We start from the raw sequence: 8,664 nt of genomic DNA, 5'->3' as shown, positions 1-8,664 counted from the left end.
AAAGTAGCTGTAAATTTATCCTATTTTGTATATACAAATACAAAATGATCTTTCCTTTGTATCTTTTTTTTTAATTTTTTTTTGTCCTAAACTAAATACTATAGTTGTTTGAATTCAACTAAACAATCTAACACTGTCTAGCTCTTCAATTCTTTATCATAGCCCAGAACAATTTAATTTATGTAGCTTGGCTCTAAATGAAAATATGAAGACAGGTAAGATCATTTATTTATGTCTTTATATTTTCCTTGTGATCTAAAATAGATTTTCATGTTGCACCAGCCCCCTACCCCAAGAGTGGGCTGAGCCAGCCATAAAATATATTAATTTTAGATGCTTTTTGAAATAAAAGTAAACAAAGATTTTTATGAAAACTCACAAATATTAAAGAATATGTTACTGTATCACCAGAGAAAAGGTAGAAAAGTGAAACATTGCTAAGTGATTACATTTCATACTGTCAACTAGCATGTTTTGCTGCTATCTGAATATTTTAAAGTTTTTAAATATAATCCTTTTACCTTATGTGATAGTACACCTTTCACAATTACTACAAGGATTTTTAAAGACCTATCATAGGTGTGGTGGCATACTCAGGGAAGCAAAGGCAGGAGGATTTCGAGTTTAGGCCCCACCCTGGGCAACTTAGGGACTTAGCATTAAGTCCTATCTTAAAATTTAAAAAAAGGGCTGGGGATGCAACTGAGTTCTGACATTCTGGGTTCAATCTCCAGTACTGCAAAACTTAGAAGACCTGATAGAAGGACCTAACATGCTAGGCAAACAGTTTATCATTAAGCTTCTTCCCAAGCCCAAAAGCCATTACTTATAAAAAGTGCTTACAAGAAGATAGCTACCAAATATTTGTAATAATTCTTAAACAACTTTACATTTTTAATGCCTCACCATTGAGTACCATCTTTAATAATAAGATATTTTAAAGCCACTGTCTAGAATAGAGGTAGACCTGTGCTTCATAAAACACTTATTGTACTTTACTAAAAACACTAAAATTTCTGTTAGTATCTGTATTATGAAAGTTACTATAGGGACCAGTGATGGCTCAGTGGAATAAGCACTTCCCAGGCAAGCACAAGGGTCTGAGTTCAATCCCTGGTTCTGCAAAAAAAAGAAAAAAAAGTTACTATAGCTATCATATCTTTGGTAAAGGTATCCCTGGAGTAGTATTTTCCCAAAACTTTTAATTAAGCAGCCAACAATATGAAGCAGTTGTTCCACAAACTGTGTGCTATCCATTGTTGTAACAAAATATTTGAGGTTGGTAGTTTAACTCAGTTTTAGATGTCCAAGAACATGGCACAAGCCTCGGCCTAGCTTTAGTGAGGTTTCTATAGAAAACAGTATCAAAATGGAAAGAGGGTCATGCGAAAAGCTCATGTGGCCAAGACAAGAAGCCAGAGAGCAGGGAGGAGCCAGTCTTAGTCGTCCACACCTGCCAACTCTTGCAGAAACTGAGGTCTCACAAGAGCTAGGTTTACCATTCAAGTACAGTATCCTCAGTCACCTACCACCCTCCCCACGTCACTTCACTGAGACCAGGTTTCCAACACAAACCTGAAATCATATTGAAACAGTAACAATTCATGTAAGTGAGCATACAGCAGTCAAATGGCAAAACCTAGAGAGAGTTAATTGATCACTGTTAGACTCAGCAGCTGCCCATGAGAAGATATTTTATATGAAGTACAAGAAAAAGATCATAAAACATCAGTTTTCTAAATGGTAAAGAAGACCTGTTTGGCAGTCTGATCCAAAGTTTTGGAATCTTGATGAAAAACAAAAATTTCCTCTTTCTCTGGTAACGGGGAGAAGATCTGTATTTTTAAACAGCATATTTATTACACTTTTTAATTAATTTGATCTTGCAGGAATTTGTATTGTTTCTTATTGAAAAAGATTACAAAAAGGAAGAGAATGGAGAAAGAAATCCATGATGTCCATTCTTCTGTACATTAGTTTTGTAAGCAATTGGTAAGTATTCTTTTAAAAACAAAAATATAAAGGAATCCATTGTAAATTAAACATATGAAATGTGAATTAAACCAAATAAATTTCACTATTGGAAAATTTGTTGCTACTTGTAATATGTTAACACGTGTTCCTAAATGGTTCTTTATTGAAGATTTCAGTTAATATAGCTCATAAAACATGATACCTAGCTATATTTGATAAGGATACCATACTTGAAAGGCTAAATTCTGGGTTCCAATACTTATTTGAAGATTGAAAATTGTCCACTTTAGTTTGAAGGATATGGGATGTGAATTGTGTATCACAAAAGATGTATTGAACAGGACCAGATGAGAGATTGCTCTTATTGCAGGTTTTACTGTAGATTAAGCAAGGTATTAAGCTAACATTTAAAAGCAGGACAGTACTATGCAAGGCTTGATTAAAAAAAATAGTGTTCTTAAATTTTTAAAAGGTAATTTGGCATAAGACATTGCCATTAATCCCCTTCAGGATACCTTGTTTCAGACACAGTTGTCCTGTCATTCTTGCCTTTTCTGAGTGTCCTCTTTCATCAGCATCTTTATAGCAGTTACCAAAACTGGTGAATTCTGCTACCAAGTGCCATCCAACAGGAAGGCAGGCTTATGTGTGTCTGCAGCCATCATATTCACTCAGTCTGGCACCATGCAACTTCGGGCTTTTTTCCAAAGTTAAAATGACCATGAAAGCTAAATATTTTGAATCAATTCAGGGTACTGAGGCCTCCATACAGACAGCACAACTGAAAATATTCACAAAAGACTTCCAAAACTACTTCTGAAAATGGCAGGAACAATGAGATAAATGTTTGAAGAGAGGGGGAGTTTTATCAGAGGGTTAATGGCAATGTGTCTTTTGAAAATTATTTTTATTTGTTTATGTATTTGTTTGGTATGGGTCTCGCTACACAGCTCAGACTCAGTGATCTTCCTGTCTCAGCCTCCCCAGTGCTGGGGTTACAGGCATGTATCACGATGCCCAGTTCCAGGGCCCACCAGCATGTGGTACCAGGGATCGAACCTAGGTGCTGATGTTTGCCTGGCAGGTGGTTAGACCACTGAGCTATCTCCCCAGCCCTACCATAAAAGTTTTTTTTAAATTAAACATTAACTGTATTTTTATTATACCTCATTATTACAGCTGAATTGTTTTTGAGTTTTCTCATTGCCCCATAATTATGATTATGCCTAAAACCTGAGAATATAGCGTATTAAATGTTCCTTATCATGAGTTCAAATAATGTTAAATAGCCTAGTAGTATTAAACTAAGTAACATCACAGTCAGCCTTAGCACTATCTCCACCACCACTTCTATTAACCCATAGTCAAAAATTAGGAATAAGAAATCATAGGAGGCCTTTTAGAGAAGCGGTGTTTGTGGCCACTTCCTGCTGTGTAGTTGGAGTGGGAAGAATGTGTTTGAAGAGAATCAGTTGTAAAGATTGAAGACTACTAGTACAACAGGAGACTAACTTGAATATTGGCTTGATGGGAGACTTGCTGAGCTTCAGGAGCTGTGTAGAGGGAAAATAATTTGAAAGACATGATAGACTGGAAGAGGCTGTGGTGGATTGAGAACTGGTGATCAACTTTAGCACCTAGTTGAATTGAAGCAACATGATGCCGAGTTTGGAAGGCCCACCTGAGGATTGTTGCCAACAGCATAAAAAGAGAACCGGAGGGGAAGAGGGTGTGCTGTTGATTCCCCTGGAGAACCATGTGCTGGCTTTCCTGACATGACATGGCTGTTGTTATCAGAGGAGCTCGGGACCTCACTGTTGCTGAGGAGGACTACGGTTATTTTGAGGGGAGTTCTGGTCCTACTTTGAGTGTCACTTCCTGGCTTCGGTGCAGATCTCAGCCTGGTGGCCCAGGCCCTTCATCCTATGAGCACAGACGTTCTGACTTCCACTACTGGTGTTTGGGCCTTCAGAATGCAGATCCTCGATGCAGACTTGCATGAGACATTGTCCTGGACCTCAGGCCCCCAGTTGGGCTCATGGAGGACACCGCAGTGGGATCCAGGCCCTCAGTTGATTGTTTAAGTCTCTAGTGTGTGGACAGATCTCTCACACGTCTTTGCATTTGACTCTCCAGGTGAATATTATAAAGTAATCTTATGTGTCCTTATTTAATCCTTTCTCTTACAAGCCCTGACCACAACAGAGGCCAAGACAGCAGGAAAATAACCCCCATAACAGTTAATGTGGCAAGAATAATGGAGATTGCTGTGGGTGGTAGGAATGCCAGGAAAGTCAGATGAATTAAACTATTTTCCAATATGAAGGCAACCGCATCAGGAGGAATGAAAGAGGTAAAGTCCTGCAAATGACCACCACTGGGATACCAAAGAATCAGAGTTGCTTGTAGGCTACCAAAGAAGCCTCAGTGGAGATAAGCTTTTAGATACTGACTCATTTTATCAACATTTATCAATACTGCAAACTGTTAATGAGAACTGTTCTTACCTAGTAAAAAATAAGCATTTGCCATTTTCTCTATCACTTCTGCCACAAAGCTAATGCACTAAGCCTGGAAAAGAAAGCGGGTGTCTGAAAGCAAGATTTCTCCCACACACCTTCCAAGTCACTAACACTCTCCTCACACTGGGGTAGAAGAAGGTGGGAGGAAAAGATAAGAGCCCTGAAGTGAGCTATAGATTGAAGCTGGAAAGTTACCAGGATTGATTCTTTAGTCTTAGATTGTGACTATTTTCAGAACCTAAAATGATTGAAAATCAAAATCTATCATTACCATTAAAGGAACCATCACTCAGTGAGAAAAGGGTGGGGATGTTTCTATCTGTTGCTGTGGGGGATAGAGCAGGAGCAGGAGGGAGTATAAACTCAGCAGGTTGAGATGTTTTAGTAAACCAGATAGAAATACTTAAATATGCATGCTTATCTAAAGTTCTGCAGCTGAAAACAAAGTATTTTAAAGGTACGTCTACAACTGCAAGTTCTGGTGATAATTATGGGTCCTCCACCAAAAAAACTTAGGAAAGCAGCATCCTTTACAGAAAACGCTATTTTTTAAAGATGTGTTTCAAAGGAAAGAGCTTTGAATCTTCATTTTTTATCACCTGTAGGCCATAATATCAGTCAATCAGGATATTGTCATCATTCAAGATTTGAAACTAAAAGTAAGATTAAAGAGCAAAGGAGTTTAAATTCCCACTTTGAGCATTTGCCTTTTAAGTCAATGTCACAGAATTTTAAATCAGCATTTTTACTTCTGAAAAGGTAGTGTCAACTAGAGACATTTGCAGCTCTAATATTATCTAATTTTAAACCTTCCAAATGAATCTTATTGATGCTTGGTGCAGTAGTAACTAGTGTATCTAGTCAAACCTTTACCCATCTCACCTGATATGGTGTAGCACATGAAGAGCTGTGTTTTGTTTTAATTAGGTTTTCAGCTCTGGAGACAATCAGTTCATTCTTTTATTGGAAAAGCAGCACAAGTGCATGCAAATTTCGAATATATTCATTCTGACAAATATATACCATGTGCCAAGCACTTAGCCAAGCATAGGAAAACAGCAGTAAGAGTGACAGATAACCCTGTTTTGGGGAACAGATTATCAATTAGTCAATCAGAATGCTCGACATAAAACTATGGAGGAAAATGAATCAAGATAAGAGGTCCAGAAGGACAAGGAAATTTATGTTATCAAGGGAAAGTAAGTTAGAATAAAGATTATAATTAGTAGAAGAATAATAGATAAGCTTTTAGATCAAGTGATCAGGGAAGACATCCGGGAAGGTGGCCTGTGAGCAGGAGATCTCCAAGTGCTGAAGTTGTATTTTGTGTTGATACATACATGATTTAGGCATCAAGCTATTCATTCACTATTCCTTAAAAGAATTCTTTGCATATTCTCAACAACCCCATTCAAGAAACGTAGTTTACTTTTCCATAAAGTAGCACACTGTTACCTACAGTTATTTCTTCATAGAAAGTGTTGCTTCTGGTCTCATTCATTTTATTTGAATTCAACAAAGCTATATTAGGTGATTGCTATATTCCAGAATTTATTCTACACTCTTACATACAACATTAAATAAATAAATATCCCTCACCATGTGGAGATTGCATTCTAGCAGAAAAGTACGAGCAATAAATAACCAACATAATACTGTGTTAGAGGGGAATTTATGCTATCAAGGGAAAATAAGTTAGAATAAAAGATTATAATTAGAAATAATTATAGCAAATAAGCTACCTCACTGAGCTGAGTCTCAGTGAGGTTAGATCTGAGCAAACACCTGGACAGGAAAGGGAGTCAGCCCATTGCTGATCCGAGGGGGTCGCTCTGTTTGGCATGTGTTGTTGAATACATATATGCATAGACCTTTTCTTCCAATGAATTTACTGTCTTTCAGCATTTCTTCACTAGTAAAAAGAGTGATACCATCTCCAGATATAAAGCCATAGGCAGATGTGTATGTTTTGATTTACTTAGAAAATAACAATATCATTTAAGATTGCCTGGGATTATAAAGAACTGCTGTTTTAAATGGCACTGAAAGTAACTTATGATTAGAAGTACGTTTTTATATACTGCCATGTGTAAGTCACACAGCAAATATATACTTTCTTGCTCAAATGATGATGTGTTGAAGTTACATTGAAAATCCAAAATAATAATTTGATATTGGTTGGAAAAAATGGTAATTATATTCATGTTATAAATTGAGTGGATGACTAGCAAGTATGATTGGTTGATATGAGAGCTTAGAAAAATGGATTCCTCTGAGTTTATAGAATAAAATGGGAAGTTTGATTCTGTTGTTTGATTTTAGTTAATCTGTTTTCTATGTATTGCTAACTTTATTATAATTTTGATTAAAAGACAACACTAACCTGCATGTCATATTTATTGTTCTGCAGAGTTAACTAATTTTATACTTCTGAGACAAGGTCTTGCTAAATTGCCCCTATTGGCCTTGAGTTTGTAATCCTCCTGCTTCAGTCTCCTATCTGGGATTAGAGGCATGAATCGCCATACCCAGAAAAATCTAATTTTAATGTTCCTAAGGCTTTATATTTTTAAAACATAGCTATATAACCACTAGCCATTTAGAAGTAGTAACTATATTTCCTTTCTACTGTCAAGTTGCTTTCTGTGTTAAATTTTGAATCAATGTTGAGTAACAGGTAACTTTCACTAACTTTACATATAATATCTTGTATTGAAAAGGTCACAAGTGTTTCAAAGCACTATCCTTTACTCATACAAAAGTCAATGTTTCATTTGTTTAAAAAAAACTTTAAAGTCTAAGTTTGGGTTTTCCCTTCCATAAAAACCTTCTTTCAAGCCTAGTCTGTATTGTCTCCTTCTCTCTTATGAATTTATTTTCTATATTACTTAGAAGTTATAGGACTAGCCAAATAGTTCAGCAGATTAAAGTGCCTGCAAGCAGGCACAGGGGCTTAAGGGTTAATCTGGGGGCCTGCCCTGTTGGCCCCGCCCCTGGGGTGTGCTGAAACAGCACTGGGTGTGGTGGCACACGCCTGTAATCTCAGCTCTTGGGAGGCTGTAAACAGGCAGATCACTGAGTCCAATCTAGTAGTGAGACCCTGAACACCCTGTAGACCCTTTCCTAAAAATAAAAATAAAAAAAAGTTACCTTGCATCTTTAAGGTTCCAAAGCTAGAACATCATTTTCTGAAGACAAATAACCAGCTCTTATCAGTTAGCACAATGACTTCGTATCACAAAATAATGGTTCCACTATTTGCATCACTCACAATTATGCTACATCTATATTTCCAAGTATTGGCAGAAGTATCTATAGGACAGTATACAAAATTATACTTTCCTCAAATTGAGGTCTCTAAGTTTGATAGAGTAATCTGCCTCCCTGAGCTAACTGCTACTCCTTCTTTCTCTGGTAATTAGAGTTCTGTTGTCCAAAACTCTGTGTGGCCAAAGTGTGTGGTCCTAAGATACTAGATACAAAAGTTGATTGTGAAGAGTATTAGGCGTAAAGTTCAATCCCCATATGTTTATATTTTAAATTGACACCAAAGTACTTTGCTCGTATATCTACTTTTTAAAAAGCAAATTAAAAAGTTCTCATTAAATTTTCCTTCTATAATCTGCACAAATGTTGAATATAACAGTGAAACTATTCTTGGCATTAAAACATGACTATTGTAATTTTAAAAGGCATGGAACACCTGATACTTGATACATTTTAAGTTTTGCATACCTAAAACATACCTAAAATGTCCTGAGGAAGAACAAGGTAATCACTAATTCCTACCCCTACTCACTTTTAAGTCCTCATGCCTAATGATTATTTCCAAGAAGAATATTCCCATTTTCAGAGAAAGCTGGAGGCGAATGTGCCGGAGTCTGGTTTTAGACAAATAGGGTATGGCACAAGTTATCAAGACTTAGGAAACCAACTGCTTTGAGTAAAATTATTGCAGAAGTGAAGAAAGATTAACCTGATCCCCAGTAACGTGAGCCATGGTCATTGTACTTCTGCACTCTTTCTGGATAGGGAAAACATGACCTCACAAGCTAAGCTTTGGCTAGAGCTGGAACTTAATGTGAACTGTGGTTCACATCTCTAAGTGTGGAGACTTTGAATGGTTCATACTGATTGTCAGCTGATAGTTGCTGCCATGTTACTTTAC

This window comes from Octodon degus, unplaced genomic scaffold (genome assembly GCF_000260255.1).
Source record: "Octodon degus isolate 3935 unplaced genomic scaffold, OctDeg1.0 scaffold00047, whole genome shotgun sequence".
Lineage (NCBI taxonomy): Eukaryota > Metazoa > Chordata > Mammalia > Rodentia > Octodontidae > Octodon > Octodon degus.
This window is presented reverse-complemented; position numbering follows the sequence as displayed.